Source organism: Adiantum capillus-veneris, chromosome 3 (genome assembly GCF_014529385.1).
Source record: "Adiantum capillus-veneris isolate H3 chromosome 3, ASM1452938v2, whole genome shotgun sequence".
In the NCBI taxonomy this organism is placed as follows: domain Eukaryota; kingdom Viridiplantae; phylum Streptophyta; class Polypodiopsida; order Polypodiales; family Pteridaceae; genus Adiantum; species Adiantum capillus-veneris.
The window spans coordinates 50,809,833-50,835,971 of record NC_140933.1 but is presented as its reverse complement, the minus strand read 5'-3'; the positions used below and the strand labels follow the sequence as shown (position 1 = coordinate 50,835,971).

Sequence of the window (26,139 nt, the reverse complement as noted above, 5' to 3'; positions counted from 1 at the left end):
CAAACACCAAGTAGAGCTTGTCACTCTATTATGGAAGACTGATAGGACTAATATGTAGACATGCTTGCGGAAACCTAAGGCTCTCAAGCACCAAATGGACTAGTCATCCATTGTGGAATGATGTCGTAGGGTAACATAGGGATCCTCTACCCGCTAAGAAAAGGACTCATGAATATGCTTTATCTTCTCTACACCATAGTCGAGGACGACTATGATTTCAAGAGAGAGGTAATGTCATAATAATCAATACCTAATTCTCCTAAATGATTTTCTCATATTAAACTGATCATTTAATGTGGAGAACTGCCAGGGGAGAAAAAGCTAGAATATAGGTTAAGCTAGCAGACTGGCCATAGTAGGGATCCAAAGGAGGGAAAATAGGGATCCAAAGGGGGGGCCATCTGCAAAAGAGCCATGTGCAACAATGGGCTAAAAAGACCCTAAGGTTCAGCCCATTAAGACTTCCAAAATGCTAAGGTTCCAAAATTCAAAGGTTGTGTCCAAAGGGTTAAAGCTTAGGGGGAATTGGATGCTTTGTGTGCTCTCCAAAGTCAACACACATCCCTACACATGAGGGGGCGAGCCCGAAAGGTAGGGGATGAGAGAGAAATCCACACACACACACACACACACACACAAGCCCCCTTTACACAAAGGGAATGAGGGACACACGGCCAGATGCCCACAAGGTATGCCCAATTTCTATTGGATGACCCTTGAAGTGGACCAATGAAAATTAGGCTAGAGTAAATTTAGCCTAATTAATTTTAAAACACTTAATAAAAAGAACCAATGAAAATTAAGTCTCCTGGATGATTATTGGACAGCCTGAGAATGGGTCCAATAGGAATTGAGCAGCCCAATGGGCTACTTCATTCCTATTGGTCAGAAGGGGGAAAGGTCCAATGGGGATTTAATTCATTTAAATCAATTATTAAGTTTAATTGATTAAGCTCTCACAAAAGGGGAAAGGGGGACACATGTCAGAAGGATATCACTTATGTTGCTTAATAGCCATTGGTTGAGCTTGGCATTGTCCAATAAGGAGCCTACAAGAGCAAATAGAAAGGGGGCTCGCCCAAGAGAGAGAGGGGGCTGATTTTTGCAAGGCATTATCACACACACACTCACACAATCTCATGTGGAAGAAAGAGAAGACTATCTCTTCCCAAGCTTTAATGGAGAGCTCATCACCTACTCCAAGCTTGTGAGATAGAAGCCTACATCAACACACTCTTGGCATGTGGATGCAAATTCAACCAAGAGCCAAGCTTCAATGCATGCTCATCTCCTCTACCAAGCTAATTACTAAGCTAAGCTATGCTAATATGAGTGATTATGTGAGGAGATGTACATCTTTCTCGTAAGATACTCCTTCTTTCTCTCAATCTACTCTCATACCCTGCTAGCTCTCACCATCTTTGAAGGTGTGTGAGGTCTTGGGTCTGAGAACGGGGATAATTCAAGTTGTGTTTGCTAAGTGTTTTGCTTAGTGCATGAAGCTTTCATCTTCATTGCACTAGCTAGTCTTGAAGGAACACAAAGAATCGTATTGTACGATCTCTCTCTTGATGGGAGAAACCATAATACAAAGCCTTTTGGAGGGGGGACCGGCTCCATGCAAATCCGGTCCTCAACTGTTGTCATTAGCTTAATTTCGCTCTCGTTTGAAAGTATTGTCGATGCTATCTAACTAGGTGTTATGCTTTTTGTTGATCTCTCCACCCAAGCACTCTTGTAATTCTCATTAGGAATCTATTCTAATGAAATGCCCACTCTGTTCATGCTCATTTCTGCTACACACAAGTTATTAGGCCATTAAATGTTTCATCATAACTTGGAAAAATTTTGACAGAGTTTCCCTAAAAGTAGAGCAGTAGGAACCCAAAATATAGACTGTATATGTATGCATAAACTGTCAACAATAGAACCCGAGCATCAAATAGGACTCACTAGTACATAGCCTATGGCGAGGTCACAAAAATGGTGCTCCAGCTACCTGTATCACCGAAAGGATCTCTACATTTAAGAATCCCCTAGCTCAATAAAACCTCACACTATCGACCCTCACACGAAGGCTAATGCAAATCACGTATAGTCAAGTCTCAGAAATGACTATCTTCCAGACCAAGTCTCAGAAATGGCTGGGACTGCCAAATAAAACCAAGTATGGCTCCACAAATGCGTACAATGGCAGTATCCACAAGTAACATACAATCCAACAAACAATGCGCTAAAACAGGCGCCAAATGATGCATACCCACAACAACTGCAAGTGACATCACTTCTAGTATATCACTGTACTCCAGCTACCTGTACTTGTGTGAATCACCTGTACCTGTACGTGTAACCTGTAACCTGTAACCTGTACTCCTGAATCTCGAAGCTTGAAGCTCGAAGCTGAAGGTACTCGGAGAAGATCCTCCGTGGGGGCACCAAAAGAATGTGAGCGGGATGGAAACACACAAAACGCCTCTATAACAACCCGAAACACACTCTTGGGAAGACACACACACACACTATGGGGCACCACTCGGCTTACACAATCCACCTGGCCGAGATAGGGAACACACCAATGGAGTGAGAGGAGAGAGATTATCCACTTGCCCACTCCACATGGAGAGACACCCACACACACACCCAAAAAACTCAGCTCAAAAGAGGAGAATCTCTGATGTTTAGATACAATAGAGCTTGGGCCAACACCAATGGGGCAAACAGCTCACACAATATGGGTAAAAGATACCAGATACAATCACAAATTGGAGCAGAAGCTTCGCTCATAGGAGAGACTTACACAGCAAAAACAGAAGAAAAAGAGTGAGGAATTCGGAAAAATGGACAGCGCCATCGTGTCCGGAACGGTCCAAAACCCCAGTCTACAATGTCAAAGTGCTCAAATCCGACCTCGGATGAGCAGTTTACGGCCAAAACAGGCTGCAAAATGAGCAAAAACACACCTGCGACTGTTCCTCCTCTCTTCTCCATGTTTTTTCTAGTCTTATCTCTATTTTTTTAGTTCCCACACTTCACTTTTTTATTTGGGCACCCTTGGCCTTTTAGATGACCTCAAACGGACCCCGAATAGGCCAAAACCCTGCAGTGCATAGTTGTCACCTTTTTGCATCATCCGCAGACCTGGCACTCAGCTTTTTCCAATAATGCGTCTCACAACCACGTCAACTGGCCCCAAAAGATGGTCCTCATGATGACCTTTTTGCATAATTATCACAAGAAAACATCCACATTGTGTCCGTACTCATCCACGTGCAAATATTGACCCCATTCGACCCCCTGACGCCACTAGATGCCATCGGACGCACCTACTTACCACATGTTGTCGGACCGCGGATAGCTTCCTCAAGAAGTTTTACGTGCTACTAACTCCTCATTATTATAGAAAACACACTAGTACTGGTGATAGTGAAAAATGATGCACTATGTACACCTTGCCCTACCTGTACACATGTGGGCCCCACATAACCACCTGGCTCTGGAAAATGGGCAATCCTTTATTTGATGCACCATGCATGTCTATGTACATATGCACAATCCCTTGCTCCAAAAAACTCCTGACACCGTCTGAAGAGGGCTTTTTGAAGAGGAGTTGTAAATGAAGTACAATCCTTGAGGGAGATGTATAATTTTGTTTAGATATCTTTCACTCTGGATAGAGGAGACCCCTTGCAGATACAACATGACTAAGAAAAGTTGATTGATACTTAAAAATGTGAATCTCTCCACATTTAACTATCCACCTATTGAGTGTAGCCTTAAAAAATCCTTTTTATACTTTTTCAAGATGCTCTGCATATGAGCTATGGTTACTAAAATCATCAATAGAGAACCCTATTCATTTTCCTAGAAAAAGGTTGAAGCACATGAGTTACAAATCTTTTGAGAATTTTTGGTGCATGAGTTGGAACAAACAACATTATTTTATAAGCAAAAGATCCCCATGGTCTTTTGCAAGTTTTTTCCTTCAGTCTCTCCCTATAATCTTGGTTTGAAAATGGCCTACATAGTCATTGCACAAATTTCTTGATGTGCGTCCTCATTAAGAATTTCATCGTAGAAAGAGAAAGAGAGGTGATCCCTCTTTGTTGCAGCATTCAACGGCTTATAACCCTTCCATGTGCCATTCTTCTTTGAGTTCACCACTATAGGAGACGCCCACATTCAATCCTCCATAGGGTAGATGAAACGTACATTTGCAAGTCTCCTTAGCTTATAAAGAAGAGCTTCCTACTAAACCACTCCAAGTCGTCTTAGTCATTGCACAATGTATTAATCAGTAGAGACTCTAGATATGGGAGCGTTTGCTTCCTTCTAAACCACTCCAAGTCATCTCAGTCATTGCACAGTATATTAATCAATGGAGACTCTAGATATGGGAGCTTTGCCGCTGTCTTGAGTTGTAATGGTACTCAAGGGAGTGTCTGCCACTACCTTGAGTTGAAATGGTACTCAAGGGAGTGGTGTTGGCCATCAATCATAGTCATATGGTTGCTTCAATCTCTAGGATTCCACCTTTCTTATAGGAAGAGGGTGTGAACCGTGTGTTTATAGTGGTGGAGCTTGGATACAAGTGTGGCACCTTGGAAGTGCTAACCATACCTATCCATTCTTCCACCTTGCATCCTTGAGAGATTGTTGCCTTATTGGTTTCTATTGCCTTAAGGATGACATGGAAGGCTAGATGTATGCATGTTCTCAATTAAGAGCCTTCCACATCAATGGATATACTAGTATGATCAGAGATTGTAAACTCTCTGAAGCTAGTGGGACACATCAACAAGCTCTCCTAGGGTAGCAGAGGAGCATCATCGGGGGTGGGGGTGGGGGTGGGGGTGGGGGTGCGACAATGATGTCGTACCACCACATTTTTCACCCTGGTATAAATTTGGATCACATGGCACTATGTAATGGCTCCTTGCACAGCTCCTACATAGGGCATTGTGATCTAGGATTCTTCTACATTAGAGAGAGGCCCATCTTTCAAATTAAAGTTATTGAGATTTGTTAGCTCGCACATCAACAAGATCTTCTAGGGTAGTAGAGGAGCATCCTCGTTTTCTTTTGTTTGGGATGGTGGCTTCATACCACCATACTTTTCACCCTAGCATAGAGTTGAATCACATGGCAATATACTCCACCTACAATGGCTCCTCTTGTACCACTCCTATAGAGGGTATTGTGATCTTGGATTCTTGTACATTGGGGAGAGGACCATCTCCTAGGATATTCAACAAGGTTTACCTTATGGTAGCAAGTGAGTGTACAATGGGGAGATTTCATAAGGAAAAATAGGTAGATTTTACGAAGGAGGGTTACTTCAAAGGGGTTAAAAAATCAGTTTTGTCTCATTCGCACTCCTAGTGAATCCTTGGGAGCCAATCTTATCCATTAAAGTCAATGGGATTTGTTAGCTCAAAATGTGTTGTACTATATTTTTGGGGCTTTTGTATGGGAGTTTAGTCTTCTTTCCCATTAAAGTCAATGGGATTTGTTAGCTCAAAAAGGGTTGTACTATATTTTTGGGACTTTGGTATTGGAGTTTAGTCTTCTTTTGCCTCCATAGGCAAGATCTCTTTGCATCATGCACTCTTCACACGTGCCAACTTGATATACGTAGCCTTTTTATTGCTTCATCAACTTTGCGCTCGTTGGTGCCAAGCTCCTACTAGTATCCTAGGGATCTTCTTATCCTACAGTCATCCAACTCGGTGTGTGTGTGTGTGTGTGTGTGTGTGTGAGAGTGAGTGAGAGAGTGAGTGAGAGAGAGAGAGAGAGAGAGAGAGTGTGTGTGTGTCTATTAACGTCTCTAAAATGCCAACTGGTCTATGAGCCCAAACTAATATGTACAATGAACGAAATCTCTCATTTCAAAGAAGCAAAGAATACCTACATAAAAATGGTATTCATAGTCTATTAACGTCTATAAAATGCCAATGTGACCTATGAGACCAAACTAGTATATACAATGAAGGAAAACTCTCATTTCAGAGAAGCAAAGAAGTAAGCCTAAAGCTAAAGATTGAAGTGAGCTGCCTATATGAAAATGGTATCCATAGTTCAAACATACAAAGTATTAGAGCGGATTTGCATGGGCTAGAATTGACCCCAGTCCCCCAGTCTACAAACTCTGATGTAGATTTGCATGGGTTGGAGTTGAGGGGCAACATTGAAAGAAGACTCCACTTTCCCCACTTTGCAGAAAATGGTAGACAACTCTTTCTAGTCCTCGTTAACTGGGCAACACTGCAAGCAAAGGTCAAGTGATTTGTTTATATGAAAATGGTATCCATAGTTCAAACTTACAAAGTATTATCTAGCGGATTTGCATGGCCTACACTTCACCCTAGTCTACAAACTCTGATGCAGATTTGCATGGGTTGGACTTTAGGGGCAAAACAAGACTCCACTTTCTCGACTCTGCGGAAAATGGTTGACAACTCTTTCAAGCCCTCGTTAACTGGGCAATGCTCCAAGCAAAGGTCCACCTCGTATTGAAGAGGATGCACACACGCACGCATGTATGCACACAGACATTAATGTCCTCTCTCTCTCTCTCTCTCTCTCTCTCTCTCTCTCTCTCTCTCTCTCTCTCTCTCTCTCTCTCTCTCTATGTGTGTGTGTGAGAGTGTGTGCTAGCCTCTTGGATGCTCTGTCAAATAGGGTTGCCCACTCAACACCTTGTTGTATGGCATTGCCACTCACCCCTTGTTATTGCATTTGGATCACTTGACTTCGCTTGGTCGTCTTCACGAGCTAAAATTACCCAATGGCAATGACTTTATAGGACAGGCCTATGCTGATCATTTGTTGTTCATGCCACACAATAACTAGGATGATGTGCGAGAGATTATGTAAGCATTGGATATATTTGGTCTAGCAGCAAGCCTTAGGGTTAACTTTCGAAAATCCAAATGCTTGTCTCTTGGTGTTTGTGACTAGCATCATCTTTTGTGGCATGGCAAAATTCTGGGTGCACATGTGGTTGTCAGACACTTAGGATATCGTATTGGCTGGCAGGTAACTAATAATCAGCAAGTTGATTGCGTCATGCAACGATTAAATGTCAAATTGCACTATCGAAAACTGTCGACAAGGCCGTTACATGTTCGACTTTGTATTGTCCAAAGTATCATGATGGCATATGTTCAACATTACTTGTCGTTGTTACATTGGCATCACTCTCGCCTCTTGTTGCTTATGTCTGATTGCGCACGCATGAACTAGTTCTCATAAGAAAGGCCTGATCTATGTCAGCATGTTACCACTCCCGCCTTTGGTCATTAGCAGACTTCCCTTTGGGAGATTGTGTTTGGCAAGATGGTCGGTCATATTCTTGGTTGCCTGATCACCTCTAGTTTGCTCTTTGGTTGGAAAGTTTTTATGGATCATCTCACTTGGCATGGCAGGCAGCAAACAGATGGGAATTTTTTGCGTTTGGAAAGCATTCCTTGGAGTAGAGTGCTCTCTTGTACTTTGGTTGATCAGGCGCCTCACCAAGATTACTTCCTCTCTAGCCGAGGCATACACACGGTGGATGATGTGGTGGATTCATTTGGAAATTTGCTTGCTTTTTCTCAGGCAGTAGCACGCTATTGGGCCTGCATTATCGTCAAATTTGGAGCGTGCTTGAGTATAAGCTAGCTATTTTCCTCCCCATTCCGCCACTCGCCAGTGGATGTCGTATGCATGTTTGGAATTTATGAGACACTCTTTTTTATGCGATTTTCGCTCGCAATATCTATGCTTCTCTTATGCAAGACTCTTGGCTGGCTGATCACTGTAATGCGCTTTGGTCTTTACACAAATTTGATCAATGGTGGAGAAAGGCTCTTATTGACAATCTGGAAGTCCCACTTTCCTCTTAAGGAGCATCTGTTTCTTTGGCGCTGTTTGTTGGGAGTTCTTCCGGTTGGCACTCTCCTTGCGGAGCGTCGCATCAACTCCTCTCGTTGTGTCAGTTGCTCCGTTGGTGATGAGAATGTCAGGCATCTGCTTTGGCATTATCGCTTCACCAAGGCTTTCCTTGATCGTGTTTCTATTTGTATGCACATTCAATTTCCCTCAACAGTTTTCCACAAACGATTCTGGGTTTTTGGCATTCTTCCTACTTCCCTTCAATGATTTGCGATCTTCTTCACATGGGTCACATTTTGGTCGCTATGGTCTTTGTGGTGCCATCGCAATTTTTGCTTGGTTCATCGGCATGAGGCGGATTCTTTTTCCTTGTTCAAGATTTCAGTGAGGCAATCATTACATTTTGATATTGGGGTCATATCCCTGGAAATCTTGCAACTCTTCTATGTTTGCTTTTAGCGCTTTCACATCATAGAGAACATTTCTGTATTCCTCCCTTTGTATTTGATCTTTTTGGTGCATTTTCCTCGCTTTGTGATTTCCCACGTGTAAATTAATCAAAACAAATTTTACCAAAAAAAAAATGTGTGTGTGCGCCATTCGTTCACAGGCAGCAGTAGAGGATCACCGGCTCTACCACATGGAGACTTCCAGCCTCGTGCGAACACTCTCCTCAGTTTGGCAATATGAGTAGCAGGAGTTGGGCAACTTGTGGATGCGAAATAATGTCTCTTGTGCAATCATTGCCTCGTCGATCTACAGATGTGGCCGCATTTGCCATCGATGCAGGCACTCAATGATCATTATTATGATGTGTCTGAAATGTGGGTGCATGAATCTCCTCTTGGATGCTCAATATAATCGTCTCGCTACTGCTCTATTCAAGGTAAATACCTCTTGAAGTTGAAGGCCCCTAATGATTTTTTTGTATCGAAGTTGATGAAACAGGAGTGGTGTCAGCAGCACCACCCGTACTCTCCTGTAGGATAAAAATGAAACGGTGATGGTAGTGGGCCGTGGTTGGTGGCCTCAAGACTAACTAACACGGGCAAGGGGGATGGGATCAAGGGTAAGAATCAGATAACACATGCATATGCAAAGGAGGATCGTTGAATTTTAACGAAATGCGAAAAATGTAATCTCGAGTGAAAAAAGTAATCTCGGGTTAAAAAAGTAATCTCTCTCTCGCTGCCTACTTCGCGTGAACCCAGGGACAACGCCCATTTTCCTTCGTCAAAAAAACGCTCCTAAACGGCTACCCATAAAATCAATGGCCCTCCATTACCCAGCTTTTTTAAGTGTTGATCCCATCCCCCTTCACCCGTGTTAGATAGTCTTGAGGGGCTGGTGGGGAACTTTTTTTGTAGGATGGTTGCTTGGCGTCTTTGGAGCTCCAAGAGAGAGAACGCAAAACATATCTTGCCACCTCTCTCTTAGGCTTCTTATACACCGGATGCCCAAACTTTGGCAGGAGGTGCGTGAGCGTGCATGAAATCCAAGAGGCAGATTGCGATTGGCTCCAAGGGTTGACAAGGAACTGGGCAATGAATACCCCCTTGTCCATGAATGGGCAGGGGTTGCAATCAATTGATGATTGGCTATGCGCATCACAACTTAGTCTCTGCACCAATTGGCGATGTGAAGATCATATGGGCAGTTGACATTCTGTGTAATGCATATGCGCCCATCGCCAAACTAGATGCCAGTGGTATCCCCCATGGTATCTACCTATCTCTACCCTCAACTAGTGTGTTGCGATGCAACTCTAATCTATAGTTCTATGAAATCCATGTGATAGTTGGCTATCCATATAGCTCAACCGGATGATGAATCCAAATGGGGTTAGTCTATCAATATGCGTATTATGCAAGCTCACCCAAGTGCTCATCTAGGAATACCTGCAATGTCTCACTCTACTGCTAGCTGCATGGAGGACACTAGCACTTGTTGTGAATATCTATGGTGAGGAAGTTCACATAGTTCTCGAGGAAAGTCACTACATGAAACAATGCCAACCATTGAAAGAGAGAGAGAGAGAGAGAGAGAGAGAGAGAGTTTGGATGCCGAGGCTTGGGCATTCCAAGGGCTTTTCTCATGCTTTGCTTCTATCTTTCCAGCTATAATATGACGACAAGCAACGTCAAGCATGGCAAGGACTTACAAGGCACATGATAAGGTGGAAGAGTGATATGGTGTAGGGGGCATGAGATAGATATTGGCCTCTGCATCCTAGGTGGCATCCATGCTGGCTTGGAGTGATGACCTGGAAAGCTGAATTTTTTCTGAGCCGCTGTGAGTAAAAGGGTGAACTGTGGAGTCGAAAGGGCGCTCCTCCTAACCTCTCCCTTCTCTCTCTCTCTCTCTCTCTCTCTCTCTCTCTCTCTCTCTATATATATATATATATATATATATATATATATAGATGGCATCATGCATCCTAGCCATATAGAATGGTTGATGTGGAAAGAAGCCACGTTGGCCATCAAGGAGAATTCCAAGGCACAATTTAGCCATTTTGGAGAAAGCTCTCGCAAAATGGAAACTACGACTATTGATGTGAATGAGCAAAGCGGGCATCGGAATTGCGAAGAACCCATTGTGGTTACGCCAATGCTCAACGAGAAAGAGGCAAAGATCCAAGCGTGAGCAACCAAGCATGGCTTTGAGGGAAAATTCAAAGTTCGTCGCAAGGCTTCAGGGCAAATTCGGATCCACTTGAGGTGGCATGTCTTCGGGGCGAATTACAAGTTCGTAGGGAGAACGAAGAGGTGTGTACTTCCTTCTTTTTTTATTCGGGCACAGTCCGATCGATTGAGTGTTAAGCGTGTGTGAGGGGTAGGGTAGGAAATGCACGCATCAAAATATGTGTGTGTGTGTGTGTGTGTGTGTGTGTGTTGGAATTGGGTATGTGTGGGATTGTAGGACATTCAAAAATGTAGTTGTCTGCCGGTCCATTTTTTGTAGAAAAGAAAGGGGATCTTCAAAGGGCTATGAGAGAGAGAAAAGGGATTTTCAAAGGGGTGTCGTGAAATTAGCCATTAGGTTTTGTTTGTTTGTTTGTGTGTGTGTGTGTAAGAGAGAGAGAGAGGGAGAGAGAGAGAGAGAGAGAGAGAGAGAGAGAGAGAGGGGGGGGGGGGGGGGGGGGGGGGTGGGGGGAGAATAAACACCAAATGAACATATAATTTTGAATACATGAGAACTAGCACAACTTGTTCTAAGTAGGTACATGTGCACCTACCTGATGGACATTTTGAGAATCAGAGTCGCATATAGTAGACTACTTTCTTCAAAATCAGGTTGTGATGAGATCACGTTCCATGTGTGCTTCCATCAGCTTCCATATGCATTCTTGATTTTTTTACTGAGCCAATGTGATTGCTCCAATTGCCTACCTTTGTCAGAGTCACAAAGTGCATGTACACGTCTGTGTGCGAATGTGTATCGCAAGCCATGAAGGAACAGATTGAGAATCGATATGTATTATGACCTGAGGAAGCGTTGATACCTGACTGTGCAATGCCATGATAAGTTTATCTTGCTACAAGGAAGTCAATATCATGCCAAGAGACACATCAGCAAATCTGAGACCATGCCAAAAGGCACAACAGCAAAGGTGTGGCATCACCTATGGGTGCGAGATAAGGGAGACAGAAAATGTGCATCTGTGACATTCTATTTTCACGGTATTTATGCATGTGTGTGTGTGTGAGCTTGTGTGTGTGTGTGTGTGTGTGTGTGTGTGTGCATGCATGTGTGTGTGCGTGCATGCGTGTGTGTGTGTGTGTGTGTGTGTGTGTGTGTGTGTGTGTGTGTGTGTCGAATTTCCCTTGCCAAGCGAAAAATGCAAAGTCAATCCATAGGATTGTCTGGTACATACCATTTCCAGCATGGCATGCGAGCTGAGCGAGAAGGATAGAACGTGTGTGTGTGTGTGTGTGTGTGGGGGGGGGGGGGGGGGGGGGGGGGGGGGGGGGGGAGATCTGAGTTGGGAAATTATTCTCTCACAAAGGTATGCGGATGATTGCATGAGGGGGACTCCAGTGTGTAGGTCGCTCCATGGAGCAACAAATGCAAGGTGCAACTGGTATTCTGTGAGGTGAAGCCGTTATAGCTAAAGAACGGTGTGCATCCCAAAGGGGCTATCGAACAAGCTAAAACGTGAAGGGTTGCCTAGAAACCATACCCTCGCCATGTACGGGTGGACTCGGCTGGTGAAGATAAGACGAGCAAAAGATGGGCCGAGCTGGCAAAAGTTGGACCACATTGAAGTATGCGACAAAAGGCCATAGGGATCCAAATAACCCCACATCCTTAGTTGCCTATTTTTACCGAAGCTTGGGTTTATTCGTATCTATCCCTTGCTCGATACTTTGCTCATGCGCAGTGTTGCAAGTTCAATGATACATCCACTGCAAGTTAAGTGCATGTATGGTGAACCTATGTTTTCCTCTATTATACATGTTATCACATGGGGCACAGCTACACCCACTTGGAATTGCCAATCCATAAAAAATGTGACCCTTTGATTATGTTTTGGACCTTGACTTTCAAAGCCAATTTTAAGAAGAAAAAAAATTCAACTTGCAATAGTCAGAGATTGTGAGAACAGCTGGGGAGCATCCTAGTATGCACCCGATCATCCGAGGAGCTCATATAGAAAATCCAACTGGGTTAGTATGGATTGTATCTCGCAGTCAAGAAGATAAAAAGCTAGCTCCAAGGCATGAGCACCAAAAAAGTACAGAGAGATCGACAAAAGGAATCTCCTTAATCTTGAGATAAGGCCAATTAATATTAAAATGTATATTTCCAAGCAGTTGAGCAAATCATCAGCTTAGAAGATATTTATATGTAGTGTGGGGAAAATTTTGAAGGATTTACATGTTTAAATGTGTGTATGTGTGTGTGTGTGTGTGTGTGAACCAAATAGCGACAACGAGATTACCAAAGAGGAAAGAGATCAACCAAGGGTTAGTCAAGGAATTGTCAACTAGATATGTGTACGTGTGTGTGTGTGTGTGTGTGTGTGTGTGTGTGTGTGTGTGTGTGTGTGTGTGAGAGAGAGAGAGAGAGAGAGAGAGAGAGAGAGAGAGAGGGGTCGGTGGGTGAGAAGGGGGGGGGGGGAGCATGCTAAAAGTGCAATTGGTCCAAGTTTTGGCCCTAATTTGAAGCAGTCACATAAAATTTGTCAAGACTCTTTTGAATTTGCTTGTCATTGGAGCTTTGAGTTGATTGAATTGTTCTAATGTTTTATGGAAGTAGAAACAAACACCCTAAATCTTGCATGATGTTATGATTATTTTACTAGACTCTTTGCACAATCTTGCATGATGTTATGATTATTTTACTAGACTCTTTCCTGTGCAGCACAATCTTATGCTTTTTGTAATAGCTTAAAAGAAGACTTTGTTATCAATGGTGAGAATGTTGTAGTGTTGACTTTCTTTTTGCCATTAAGGGAAGGTGCATTGGCGTGGGGTTGATTTTGTGGTTCAAGTTTTTGTGTGCGTATATAACCCGAGCATCATCTTCATGGAGTTTTAATAAGTGCTCATGCATGCTTACACATTATGTAAACCATACATTACTCAGTAGCTTCCCAATAAGTGAAGGATGCATTTTATTGTGTCCATGCAATACAAGGAAATCGTGTACAAATCAAGAAATAAATTTTCTTTTTTATTGCAAGCGTGTTGAGTGTAAGGCTAAAAAAGTTGGGCTCCAAGGCATCATTGGCAAAGCAGGCATGGTATGCTACTTTGCTCAAGGACACAATAAAGGGGTGTCAATTCCTTATATTCGCTGTGCAGGAAAGTGGTCTAGAAGAGAGAACAATTTGCACGTACAACGAGCTTAAAATGCTCTTCGCATGTATGATTCAAGTCTTCCTATTCACTCTAAATTTTCTCGATTCTTCGTGGCGGGAAATGTAGAGTGTACAAAGGAGAAGCAAGTTGAAGGTCCAAGGCTTGAAGGTAAACCCCCTTTCTTTCTATGTTGTGACTATTTGTAAACTATTCTCTTTTAAATTTATGGTATATATATAAAGGCTTCTCTTTTAAAGTTATGGCATATATTGTTGATGGTTCTTTTTGTATGGTGATAGTGGACTTGGTGACTCCTCTTTCCACAAAAGGTGTATGTGTTGAGGATGACTTAGATAAACCTCTTCCCATGGATACGACGGACAAATTTGGTAAGGAGGACCACGACCAAGTTGCAAGCATTGAGGTCTAAGGAAATCATGTAATAGGTGAAACCACATAACGTGACAACTCCAAGAGGAAATGCAAAATGTTTCAGGATAGCAACAGCACAGTGCCTCATAGGAGATCTACTAGACTCAAAGACATTTATTGCAATATAGCTTAAAGTTTCTCTTCTACGTCCACCAACCTTGTTATTCTTCTTTTGAATTCAAAGCCATTGTAACTCCTATTTTATGTATGGTTCCTAAATTAAATTTCAAAAGGAGTTCAAGTATGGTTCCCTTGCTCTTTCGATTATCAAATTGTGAGTGTGTGTGTGTGTGTGTGTGTGTGTGTGTGTGTGTAGCTATTAAATCTTAGATAATAAGACATAATTGAACTTTTACATTCAAAAGTTAGCTGGCAATCGAACAAAGAATATATAAGTACAAAAACAACTTAGTATTAGAATCATTTAAGTACAATGTTTGTAGGAAAGAGATCCCCTTTCAGTATTATGTAGATAGTAAAAGAACCTCCCAAATCATAAGTGGGTGTTCAATCCAGAGTAGGACGGCTTGCCAAAGTTTAAAAAAAAAAACCTTCCAAGATAAGATAGAGTCCTTACTTGCATCCATCCAAACAAGAAAACAATTCAGTTAGCCTTGGATGTGTTTTATAGATATCGATGGACTATACCAGTTGTTATCCATGTCCATCTTACAAACTTTTTTTAAAACCTTTACAAGCTTAGTCCAAAAAATTGTGATTTCACTTATTTTGAAAGAATCCCAAAGATTTTAGTAAAAGAGTATCATTTTGATTAAAAGGCCATCACCCCTTCTAATCCAAGTGTCTGAATCCCCCCTTCATTTATTTTTATCAGTTTTGTCAGTTCTGAAAGTATCACCAAATGAAAAATTTCAAATAACAAGCTCGTTTAAAACTCGTTTTTAGGTTAGTACCTATCATAGTGAAATGGATTCCAAAACATCCATCCTTTATCATATACATCTCTTTGAGTAGTCCAAGTAACAAGGAGTGCTACTATATAAAACAAAATAAACCCAGCCATACTCCGAACCTTGAAGTCTGTAGAGAAAAAGGTTTAAACTATGTTTAAAATGCTAATTCCATAATAATATCCAAAGTAATCACATGAGTAACATCCTCTCAGAATATGCAAAATAATAGTAATGTATATCCCTTCCTTTCTAAAGAAAAGACCATGAACAACCATAGTGTGTAACCTCGATACCAAGAAGAAGCTGAACCTTCCAAAACTTATAGGGTGAATTTCTTACCAAGATGCTAAAAAAACCAATATATTTGCCCGAGTCTGAGAACAGTTACAAAAAGTCGTCACCGAATGTATTTAAGGCAGCTTACCTTACGAAGGTGAGTAATATATACCCATTTCTGTTTTTTTTTTTAAAACCAGTCACAAAATCGCAGACAGTAGCACCCCATATTTTTAAGTGCTCAGCAAAAAAAATCATATGCAACCAGAAGATACCAACGAAAAATATGATATGCAACCAAAACACCTTTCCATAATAACCACCATATTGCCAAAGCCACTCAGTTATGACTACGCCATTGCGTCCATTATGAGCCAGGTCCGAAATCGTGACAGTAAACAGTTCGGCCAGAATATTCAATAAACTGGTGTATGGAGGGTAGAGCACCACACACCCCCATGTTTTTAAAAACATCAAGGGTTTTTTAGTGAAATTCCCGGCAAAGAGTAATACTTCATTAAGGCACAAAATCGCCTTATCATCTGCAGCAGAGATTAGTAAGCAAGACAAGCAATAAATATCCCCATTTTTATTGGTTACTAGGGTAGAAAAAAACACCTAATCATCCATATGCTCTGACCACCGACCATAGGGTGGAAAAAACAATTTTTTTTAGTGCATCTTTTGGTAATCACACGACGCAGACTATCCCCCATACAGTTTGCAGGAGGAGACCACCATATTATCCAACAAAGCATCTTCTTTACAGAGTGTTTAAACCATGCGGATAGAATCCTAAGTATGCAATAAGTAAAGCAAGAAAAAACAGTGATCGACCTGAGTAACTTAAGTAGAGAGCTCCATGTTTTGCATCAGACACGCAATAACTAGTTTCAGACAGAGCACAACCAGAACTAAGTGAGGGTCAGAGATGCGCCCTCACCTTTAAATAGAGCAGGGAGGGAGGTCACCATAACTCCAAATCGCGCAGATACCCATGCGTTAGGAGATCTCCAGCAGAGAAAATGAGGCCGCCTGTGCAGTGTAATGGAGTGTGTGTAGTTTATCTAGCCCAACGCCTTTTCAAGCTTTAAAAAAAAGGGGAGGGGGGGGGGGGGGGGGGGGTTACATCTCATAGTGGAGGTTTAAAGAGCTTATTCTCTTTAAGAAAAAATAAAAATAGGTCAAGCACCAAATTAGTAACCCAGTGTGTGTGTGTGTGTGTGTGTGTGTGTGTGTGTGTGTGTGTGTGTGTGTGTGTGTGTGTAATTTATTATTGCCATAACAAAACTACCCCTAACAGGTCTCAATCTAAGGGCTAGGTTTATGTGTGTTCCTCCAGTTTTTTAAGCTAAAAAAGACCAAGAGTACTAAAGTAACACTGTGTGTGTGTGTGTGTGTGTGTGTGTGTGTGTGTGTGTGTGTGTGTGTGTGTGTACCCGCCCTAACCCAGGCACCATACACAATGGGTTGGTAGTAGGCCCATTGTGTACAGACCTACTACCTAATTAGAGAAATGAGATTCTCTTGTTTAAAGTGTAACCCAGGCCACATATGCTGGGTGAGAGCCTGTATAATAGTGTTATAGATCTGGTTTCTAATAAACCCGTTAAGGCAATACTTTCTGATTAGTAGATAAACCTCCTCCCAAGCAAGAAAAGAGTTAGAGGAAGAGTAGCAAATCAAGTGTAGCAGGCTGATATATGAGCTAATAGCAGCGTTGTGAGGCCTATTACTATTCTTTTTTATGAAAACTATACGTGGTAGTTTCAGGAGATCCCTTTTCCACACAAACCTTAGGTCATACCCACCAACAGATGGAATATGAAGGGAGATAGAAAGGTTAAGGAATTGGACTGATGTGCAAAAAGCCCCATTGGGTGTGATGATCTCATGGAGAGAAGTGGGTTTAATTTTAAGGCAGTGAGGGTAAATCAGACAAATTTCTTTGAGGAAGTTTCTATTTTTGACACTAAGAAAGTTATCCATATATCTATAGGTATGTATGAACTGTGAAAGCTTATTTTTGTATGATTCCATAGTTTTGAGACACCACTTGTATTCAAAAAAATCAAGGTAAATATTACAGATATGTGGAGAGCATGAGAATCCCATGGGGATGCCTCAGCATTGGGTAAAGCAAAGACCGCATGAAACTATAGTGCAGTTACAGAGCAGCCAGGAGATGTAAGAGCAAAGTTTAGCTTCATTAAAGTGTAAGGATGTTGAGGAAGATTAAGCGAGACTTTTGTAGAGTTTTTTGTAAGCCAAAAGGGATTATATTGAATATGTAAGAAGTCCTAGCAGATTTTCTGTTTAGTGGTACAAATAAGCTCAAATTCGGATAGTATAAGGTCAAGGCAAAAAGTAATATCCTTGGTGATATCAGTAAAAATACTATTGGAAGCATCAGATATCCATCTAAACTTATGCTTATGAATCTTATAAGTGGGAAATAATACAGGTAGCTTAGTGTTAAGAACAGAGTAGCCTAGATTCCCTAAGTGTTTAGCAATTCTATTAGTAATTGTCTATAGTGGAGATTTAATATTACAAAATTCCTTACAAGATACTGGCCTTCCAGGCAAGGTATTTGCATATAATAGTGGGATAGTTAGAGCTTTTGTCAAGCCCGACAACAAACCATTGATCAGATATTTTAAAAAAACAAAAGTTAGTTGAGATGTAAGCTAGGAATCATCAGAGGATAACCATTTTCTAGGTAGTTGTGATACTTTTTGAAGGAAGCATTCCTTTACAGCTTCCCTTAAGTCCGGTAGGACTGTCATCTCCAGTCGGAGAGCACTGACAAGGTCAGTGAGGCAGCTTTTTATAGCTGATAGAGCAAGGTAGGGGTTTTTGGAAAAGTTAGGTATATGATTGAACCCTTTGGCCAAAATTTTACGTATTTTAGTATTTTCAATAATGCTAAAATCACAAGTGCAAACATGGCCACCATAAACCTCAAAATTCCTGCAAAAGGAGGAGAATTGAAAGCATGTACAATGGAGAACAGAATCCTGCCGAAGAAAGTCATTACTGTAAATTAACCTCTTTATGGGATGTTGATACTTCCAACCTATGAGTATATTGTCGAGTAATTTGTGATTGCCAAAAAATAGATCAAAGCACTCACAAAAAAGATTTTTTGGTTGAATCCAATCAAGGAGTATATTGTGAAAGAGACAGTGTATGTAGATGAATCCATTCTCCGGATCTACTTTGTTGAAAGTTCTTCTTCCGCAAGGGCTTATAGTAACCTGAAGTATCACCAAGGTTAAAATTCAGGGAAGTTCTTGATGGGGGGAAACCTACCTCTACCCCTTGTATAGCTATGAACTTTTTCCCGGTTGGAGGATGAACTAAGTGTTAATAATTAAGTGAAGGAGTTTGGGGTAATCAAGAATTAGATCTTTTGAGAGCAGGGGAATCATCCTCATCAATACAAGGTTTAACTAAACTAGTGATGATCTTAACACCTTTAAAGTTAGCATAAGTAGTTAAGTAAATTCTGGGTTCATCAGATTTTAACTCCTTCAAGATATCCAACATTAGTCCACGAAAGATGTTAAAGGCAATCTACGCAATTACAATTTTCTTAGCTTGGCCGCCTAACTAAGAGCAAATGAGGGAGAGAAGAAAATTCACATGTTTTTCTGGGAAGAGTAAGTCCAGGTGGTTGAGAATAAACCAAATGGTATGATCGAACCACATAATTTTAGATTCACAAGAGGCTTTGGGGTCAATAAATCTGCAGGCACATTTTACATAAGGTCGAAAGACATTCCATATGGATTCAATGTAAAAATCCGAATTACTCTTGGCAAATTTCATGTTTCCTTCGGTACGAATGTAGAGGTCAGCATTGTACGGGCATTTGGAGTGGTCAATGAGATTGAGACTGAAGAGTGCTTTGATAAGCTCCCCTTTGTCCAAAAATTGCCCTCCTTTTAGAATCTTGAGTCTGCAATCTTCCATAGCAGAGGCAGGGAGGTTGGCAAGGTAAACCCAAGTTTCACTCAAAATGGGTGCTAAGAAAGCTTTGTTGGGCAGGACCCAAACATTATGGTCAACTCCAAGGGATTCAATTTCAAATTGTCTAACAGGTAAGACAGGAAAAACTTTGGATATTTTAGGCACCATCTCGAGGAGGTTAGAGTCATTGAGGGAGAAAAGATTACTCTGAAATTCCTTAACTGCTTCAAGGGCTGCACTATCCCAACAAAAGATTCCACCTGTTTGTGGAATAATTGGAGTAGCCGGTGCATAGACAAAAGAGGGATTGAGACCACATAACTTCCTTAGAAAGTTAGACAGATCAGGACCAGAGGAGGAAAATAGGGCAAGCTCTTGTTGGTATTGTGAGGATAGTAGGGGAAGTTGGGCTATGTAATGGGTAATTAAATTCACCCCTTCCATGGAGTCTTCATCTAGAGTTGCCAAAATTTTGACCCAATCATTAAAAGACAGCATATGTAAGACAGATAATTTTTTGTCAAAGGTAAAAGCCGAATCATATATTAGTTGAGAAGCATCCAAGCTGCTAATACATCTGAGTACAAGATAAGTTGCCACTGAGAGGGGTTCCGAGAACAATTCCAATCCTTGTGAGAGAGCAAGAGTCTGCAATTTTTCAAAAAAGTGTGGTGAGGTTCACTTATACTTACCATAGTAAGTAACACAATCTTTGGCCTTCCTAAAGAGGAAGGGTCTATTTCTAACTGCCAAAGCATTCTTTGGTTTACGGCCTTTAAGGTATAGCTTAATCTGTTCGAGAATCTTTGCATGATTCTCAGGGTTGTGATTAGTGCTCATGTAGGCTGTCTTTCTATAGGGTAAGCAGTCCTGAAAAGGGAACAGTATAAACATAAATAAAAGTAGAAACAATAACTTTAATTTTTGGGCCTGCAAACCTTCAACCGGCAAAGTTAAAGACTAAAGTAGCCGTGAGCAGGGGACCAGAAATAGAGTGTATGAAGGACCACCTAACACCAGTCAACCAGTCACGGAATTACGGACTATGGGTCCAACTTAGAACTCGATTTCGAAGAAAATTTCCAAAGCCAGTATCCTGGTTTTTCAAAAAAGAAAAACCTTATGTATAGGATGTGTGTGTAGCTATTAAATCTTAGATAATAAGACATAATTGAACTTTTACATTCAAAAGACAACTAACAATGGAACAAAGAATAGATAAGTACAAAAACAACTCAGTATTAGAATCATTTAAGTACAATGTTTGTAGGAAAGAGATCCCCTTTCAGTATTATGCAGATAGTAAAAGAACTTCCCAAATCATAAGTGGGTGTTCCATCGAGTGTAGCACCGCTTGACAAAGTTAAAAAAAAAAACTTTCAAGATAAGATAGAGTCCTTACTTGCATATATCCAAACAAGACAACAATTCAGTTAGCCTTAGATGTGTTTTACAGGTATCGATGGACTATACCAGTTGTTATCCATGTCCATCTTACAAACTTTTTTTAAAACCTTTACAAGCTTAATCCAAAAAATTGTGATTTCACTTATTTTTAAAGAATCCCAAAGATTTTAGTAAAAGAGTATCATTTTGATTAGAAGGCCATCACCCCTTCTAATCCAAGTGTCTGAATCCCCCCTTCATTTATTTTTATCAGTTTTGTCAGTTCTGAAAGTATTACCAAATGAAAAATTTCAAATAACAAGCTCGTTTAAAACTCGTTTTTAGGTTAGTACCTATCATAGTGAAATGGATTCCAAAACTTCCATCCTTTACCATATACATCTCTTTGATCAGTCCAAGTAACAAGGAGTGCTACTATATAAAATAAAATAAACCCAGCCATACTCCGAACCTTGAAGTCTTTAGAGAAAAAGGTTTAAACTATGTTTAAAATGCTAATTCCATAATAATATCCAAAGTAATCACATGAGTAACATCCTCCTCAGAATATGCAAAATAATAGTAATGTATATCCCTTCCTTTATAAAGAAAAGACCATGAACAACCATAGTGTGTAACCTCGATACCAAGAAGAAGCTGAACCTTCCAAAACTTATAGGGTGAATTTCTTACCAAGATGCTTAAAAAACCAATATATTTGCCCGAGTCAGAGAACAGTTACAGAAAGTCATCACCGAATGTATTTAAGGCAGCTTACCTTACCAAGGTGAAGTAATATATACCCATTTCTGTTTTTTTTTTTTTAACCAGTCACAAAAAACGCACACAGCAGCACCCCATATTTTTAAGTGCTCAGCAAAAAAATATCATATGCAACCAAAAGATACCAACGAAAAATATGATATGCAACCAAAACACCTTTCCATAATAACCACCATATTGCCAAAGCCACTGAGTTATGACTACGCCATTGCGGCCATTATGAGCCAGGTCCGAAATCGTGACAGTAAACAATTCGGCCAGAATATTCAATAAACTGGTGTATGGAGGGTAGAGCACCACACACCCCCATTTTAAAAAAAACATCGAGGGTTTTTTAGTGAAATTCCTGGCACAAAGTAATACTCCATCAAGGCACAAAATCGTCTTATCATCTGCAGAGTAGAGATTATTAAGCAAGACAAGCAGTAAATATCCCCATTTGTATTGGTTACTTGTGTAGAAGAAAACACCTAATCATCCATATGCTCTGACCACCGGCCATAGAGTGGAAAAAACAGTTTTTTTTAGTGCGTCTTTTGGTAATCACACGACGTAGACTATTCCCCATAAAGTTTACAGGAGGAGACCACCATATTATCCAACAAAGCATCTTCTTTACAAAGTGTTTAAACCATGCGGATAGAATCCTAAGTATGCAATAAGTAAAGCAAGAAAAAAACAGTGACCGACCTAAATAACTTGAGTAGAGAGCTCCATGTTTTGCATCAGACACGCAATAACTAGTTTCAAGCAGAAATGAGGCGCCTGTGCGGTGCAATGATGAGGTAACCAAGAGTATTCACGGCAGGGTTTTTACCCAAGGCAAAGCAACTCAAGTGTTGAGACGGGCTATACCCGGTAGTAGCACCTATAGGAGGTGGTATTTTCTAAAAGACCTAGGAGGCAAGCACGAGAACTCCCTCAAGTGAGGTGGAGTGTGTGTAGTTTATCTAGCCCAACGCCTTTTCAGGCTTTTTTTTAAAAAAAAGGGGGTTTTACATCTCATAGTGGAGGTTTAAAGAACATATTTTGAAGCTCTCTTAAAAAAAATAATTAAAAAAAAAAGGTCAAGCACCAAATTAATAACCCAGTATGTAGTATGTGTGTGTGTGTAATTTATTATTGCCATAACAAAACTATCCTTAACGGGTCCCGATCTAAGGGCTAGGTTTATGTGTGTTCCTCTATTTTTTTAAGCTAAAAAAGACCAAGAGTACTAAAGTAACACAATGTGTGTGTGTGTGTGTTTTTTGGGGGGGGGGGTGTTACAAAGGTGAATTTACATACACAAAATGTTGGAGAGAAAGGGCACAATGAATTAATTGCAAAACTTGAACAAAAGATACAAGGCCAGTTTAGATACACAAATATTAGGAGATTTCCACACAAGCCAAGACCTCAAGTTGACTCTACATTTCTGGTGAGCTTCTTGACTTTTGTATCCAATTTTGATTGCATAGTGACCTTGTGTTGCTTTTTTCGCTTCATGAAGGGTTGGAGAGTGGGCTCTTGGTGCTTCTTTCCATACTTCCTCTCAAAAAATGGTTGTGCACGATTGATTGTGTTTCCAAAACCATCCTTTATAGTGATGAAGTCCACATTAGCTTCATCGTCCATCTTTTTGTGTGCCTTCACCAGGTGCACATGACCTAAGGTCCACTTTAGTCCTTCACATGCTTCCTTTATGAGCACCTTGTCCTCTCCCACTAGGTCAATCAACTCCTCAAAAATGTGTTGAAGTGGTTGAATGCTTGTGGCGTGTGTTGACGATTCCACCATACTAGGCTCCCCTTCCAAGACGTTGCAATCCATGGCAGGACTTGATGCCTCATGACCATTTCTATCCTTGTAAGTATGGCCAGGTTTTGTCTCGGTCTTGAGGACATGTTTGAACCGCTATACATAAGCAAGCATTGTGCTATTAGTGATGAATGGGAATTTCCTTTCATAAGCATTAACTTGATTTGGTGCTTGCAAATGTTTCCGTGTTCAGCCCACCGACAAGTACAACATGCCCAATCACAATCGGCATTGTACACCGTGTGGAAATGCCCTTGTGTTGAAATACTTTGCACCAATGCAACACCTAAATAAGAATCCATATGCTTGACATATCCTTTGGGGATTCCTAATGCTCGTTGGTAGGAGTTCTCAATGACATTCTCTATTGCGTTCTTGCGCTTGAAGCCATTTTCTTTCACTTTTTGCATGAACCAATAAAAGGGTAGGCACAATGTAGTTAGCTTGTGTCGAAACCAATCAACTCTGCATGCCAATAATCTCTTTGATGAGCCTAAAAACGTGTACTTGGGATGGCCATGGTATGCCTCAATAGCACCGTTAGTGTCTTGCCCTGCATGTGGGAAATTGCGTGTTGCACGTATCCACATGCCTATGTGAAAAATCATGAATCTTATGAGAAAGATACAATGACATTACCAAAGAACAAATGAGAGGAATTTTATTGTGTACCTTTCTTTGACTCCCAATATCTTTTGAAGTACAAGGTGAACTCCTCCTCTTCCTTGTACTTTGAGTAGAAGGACTCCAACAAAAGCTTTGCATCCCCCTTTGTGGCATCCTCTGATAAGGTAGGTTGAGCATACATATTCATAATCAATCCCAATGCACTGAACATATCTGCCCTTGTTGGCCAATCCTTCACCTTCTTGATGAGATGCTTTAGCCAACACCTTTGACATGCCATAAACATAACAAAATAGGTACGTGGAATACATTCCTACAAAAAGCATGTGCATACGTGAGCCTTATAATGCAATTGTGGTCATTTACATTGATTGTGACATAAAAGGTGGACTCTATTGTAAAGCACCAATTTTTGTTTCAGTATTGTCAACCACGAAAGCTCCAGGCTCGCAAGACTTAAAGTGATCTAACATATGGTTTCGAAAGCTTGTGAGCCATGTACATGTCGTTTCAAATGTGCCCGAAAAAGTCAAGATACATGCAATGGGAACGCCATTGCGATGACTATCAAAGACTAGTATAGTGTAGAGATAAAACAACGTCATAAAAGTGCTTGTCAGTAGAAATGCAACAAACTCCATAGCGAACTTTATCAATCATAATATGAAAATGCCAATAACACCCACCTTGTACTTATTTGTTCCGAAGGTTGCATCCATTGCTAGAAGATTTCCATTTCCAGACTTGTAGCAAATATCTCTTTGCCATGGAGTTTGGATTCCTAGCATAAACTCCACATTGTGCATTGGATCTTGTGATTGATATATGAATATGTTGAGCGTATTTTCATTGCACCAACGCCGCACACTTTCGGCATCATTATCATGCATTTGATATTGCTCAATGGAGAGCTTGCTACCTATATTCATGATATCACGTATGCACAAGAAGTCATCCCTCAGAAATGTGTAATTAGGATCCTTTTCCTTTTGGGTGTGTAGTGCTTGTATATGCTTCTCCATGGCTTGCTAGGGAGAAAAACCACGATAAAGCATACTTGATACCCATATTTTTTTGTGCAATGAAATCCAAGAGGAGAACTTTGAAGATGCATTTGGCTCCTTAGCCAATTGCTTAAGACTCAAATGGCACTGGCAACCTTTGAAGAGTAGTCCTTTAGAGAGCGGGGCACGCCTCTTCCTTGTAGTAACGGGCACTGAGCTTGACGAATCCCCAATGTGGTCTTCTCCTTCAACCTCACTTGGATGGTGTGGTGTTGTCTGCGATGAGTCTTTTGGGCCATATGCACATCAGAACCTAAAATCACACACCAAAAAATGCATTGAATTTGCACACCAAAATTGCAACCAAATTGGGATTAAGACAATAGAGAAGTAAATTAAACTCACACTAAATTCTCTCTATCCAAGTGTCGCATGTTGTGAGCTTGAGTTGTGAAAGCGTACGCCGATGGTGTGTGTATGTCTTGAAGGTCGTTGGATAATGGATGGATTTGGCCTCCCCAACAATGAAATCGCCCACATGCGACCACGGAATTCGTGCTTCATGGACAATCTTGTATCTAGATTGATCAATACGTATGTGCAACCACTGAAATGAATATGAATTAAAAAACCCGAAGCTAGGAATTTGGAGATCCATGGTGTATCTTGGAAAATGGCGGCTAGCTTATTAGCTCCATCAACATGCATCAAGAAAAGCTCAAAGAAGAGACCCATTGTGTGTGTGTGTTTCTCTCTTCCATACTATCAACATAAGCTTTTAGGCAAGCATTATGTGGATATGTGAAAATGCTCATAGAGAAGAGATCCATTTTGTGTGTGTGTGTGTGTGTGTGTGTCACCTTTCAATACCATTAGCTTAATTGGTGGTTAAGCATTGAGGGAAAATCCATTGTGTGTGTGTGTGTGTTTTTTTTTTGTAGCCACTTTCACAACTGTTGATTTTTTGGAAAAGCATTGTGTGGACACCTTTTTTTCATTTTGTGTGTGTGTGTGGAGAGGCAATTTGAGAATATATATATATATATGTTTTTTGTTTTAAATCACCTACCTTATAAGGACTTCACAAGTGTGCGTGAGAGTGAGGTAAAGTCTTTTAAGCAAACTCCACTTGGACCCTTGAGGTTTAAATAAAAGGTTTGGAAGCTTTCTAAATTTAAATGCATGGCTTGGATGCAAGTAAAGTCTTTTAAGCAAACTCCACTTGGACCCTTGAGGTTCAAATGAAAGGGTTGGAAGCTTTCT

The 26,139-nt window shown here is 40.8% G+C and overlaps 1 pseudogene; it reads right to left on the bottom strand.

The window, feature by feature from the left end:
• Positions 1-22,843: 22,843 nt before the first annotated feature.
• On the bottom strand, positions 22,844-25,182 carry LOC147460907 (uncharacterized; annotated as a pseudogene).
• Positions 25,183-26,139: the final 957 nt, after the last annotated feature.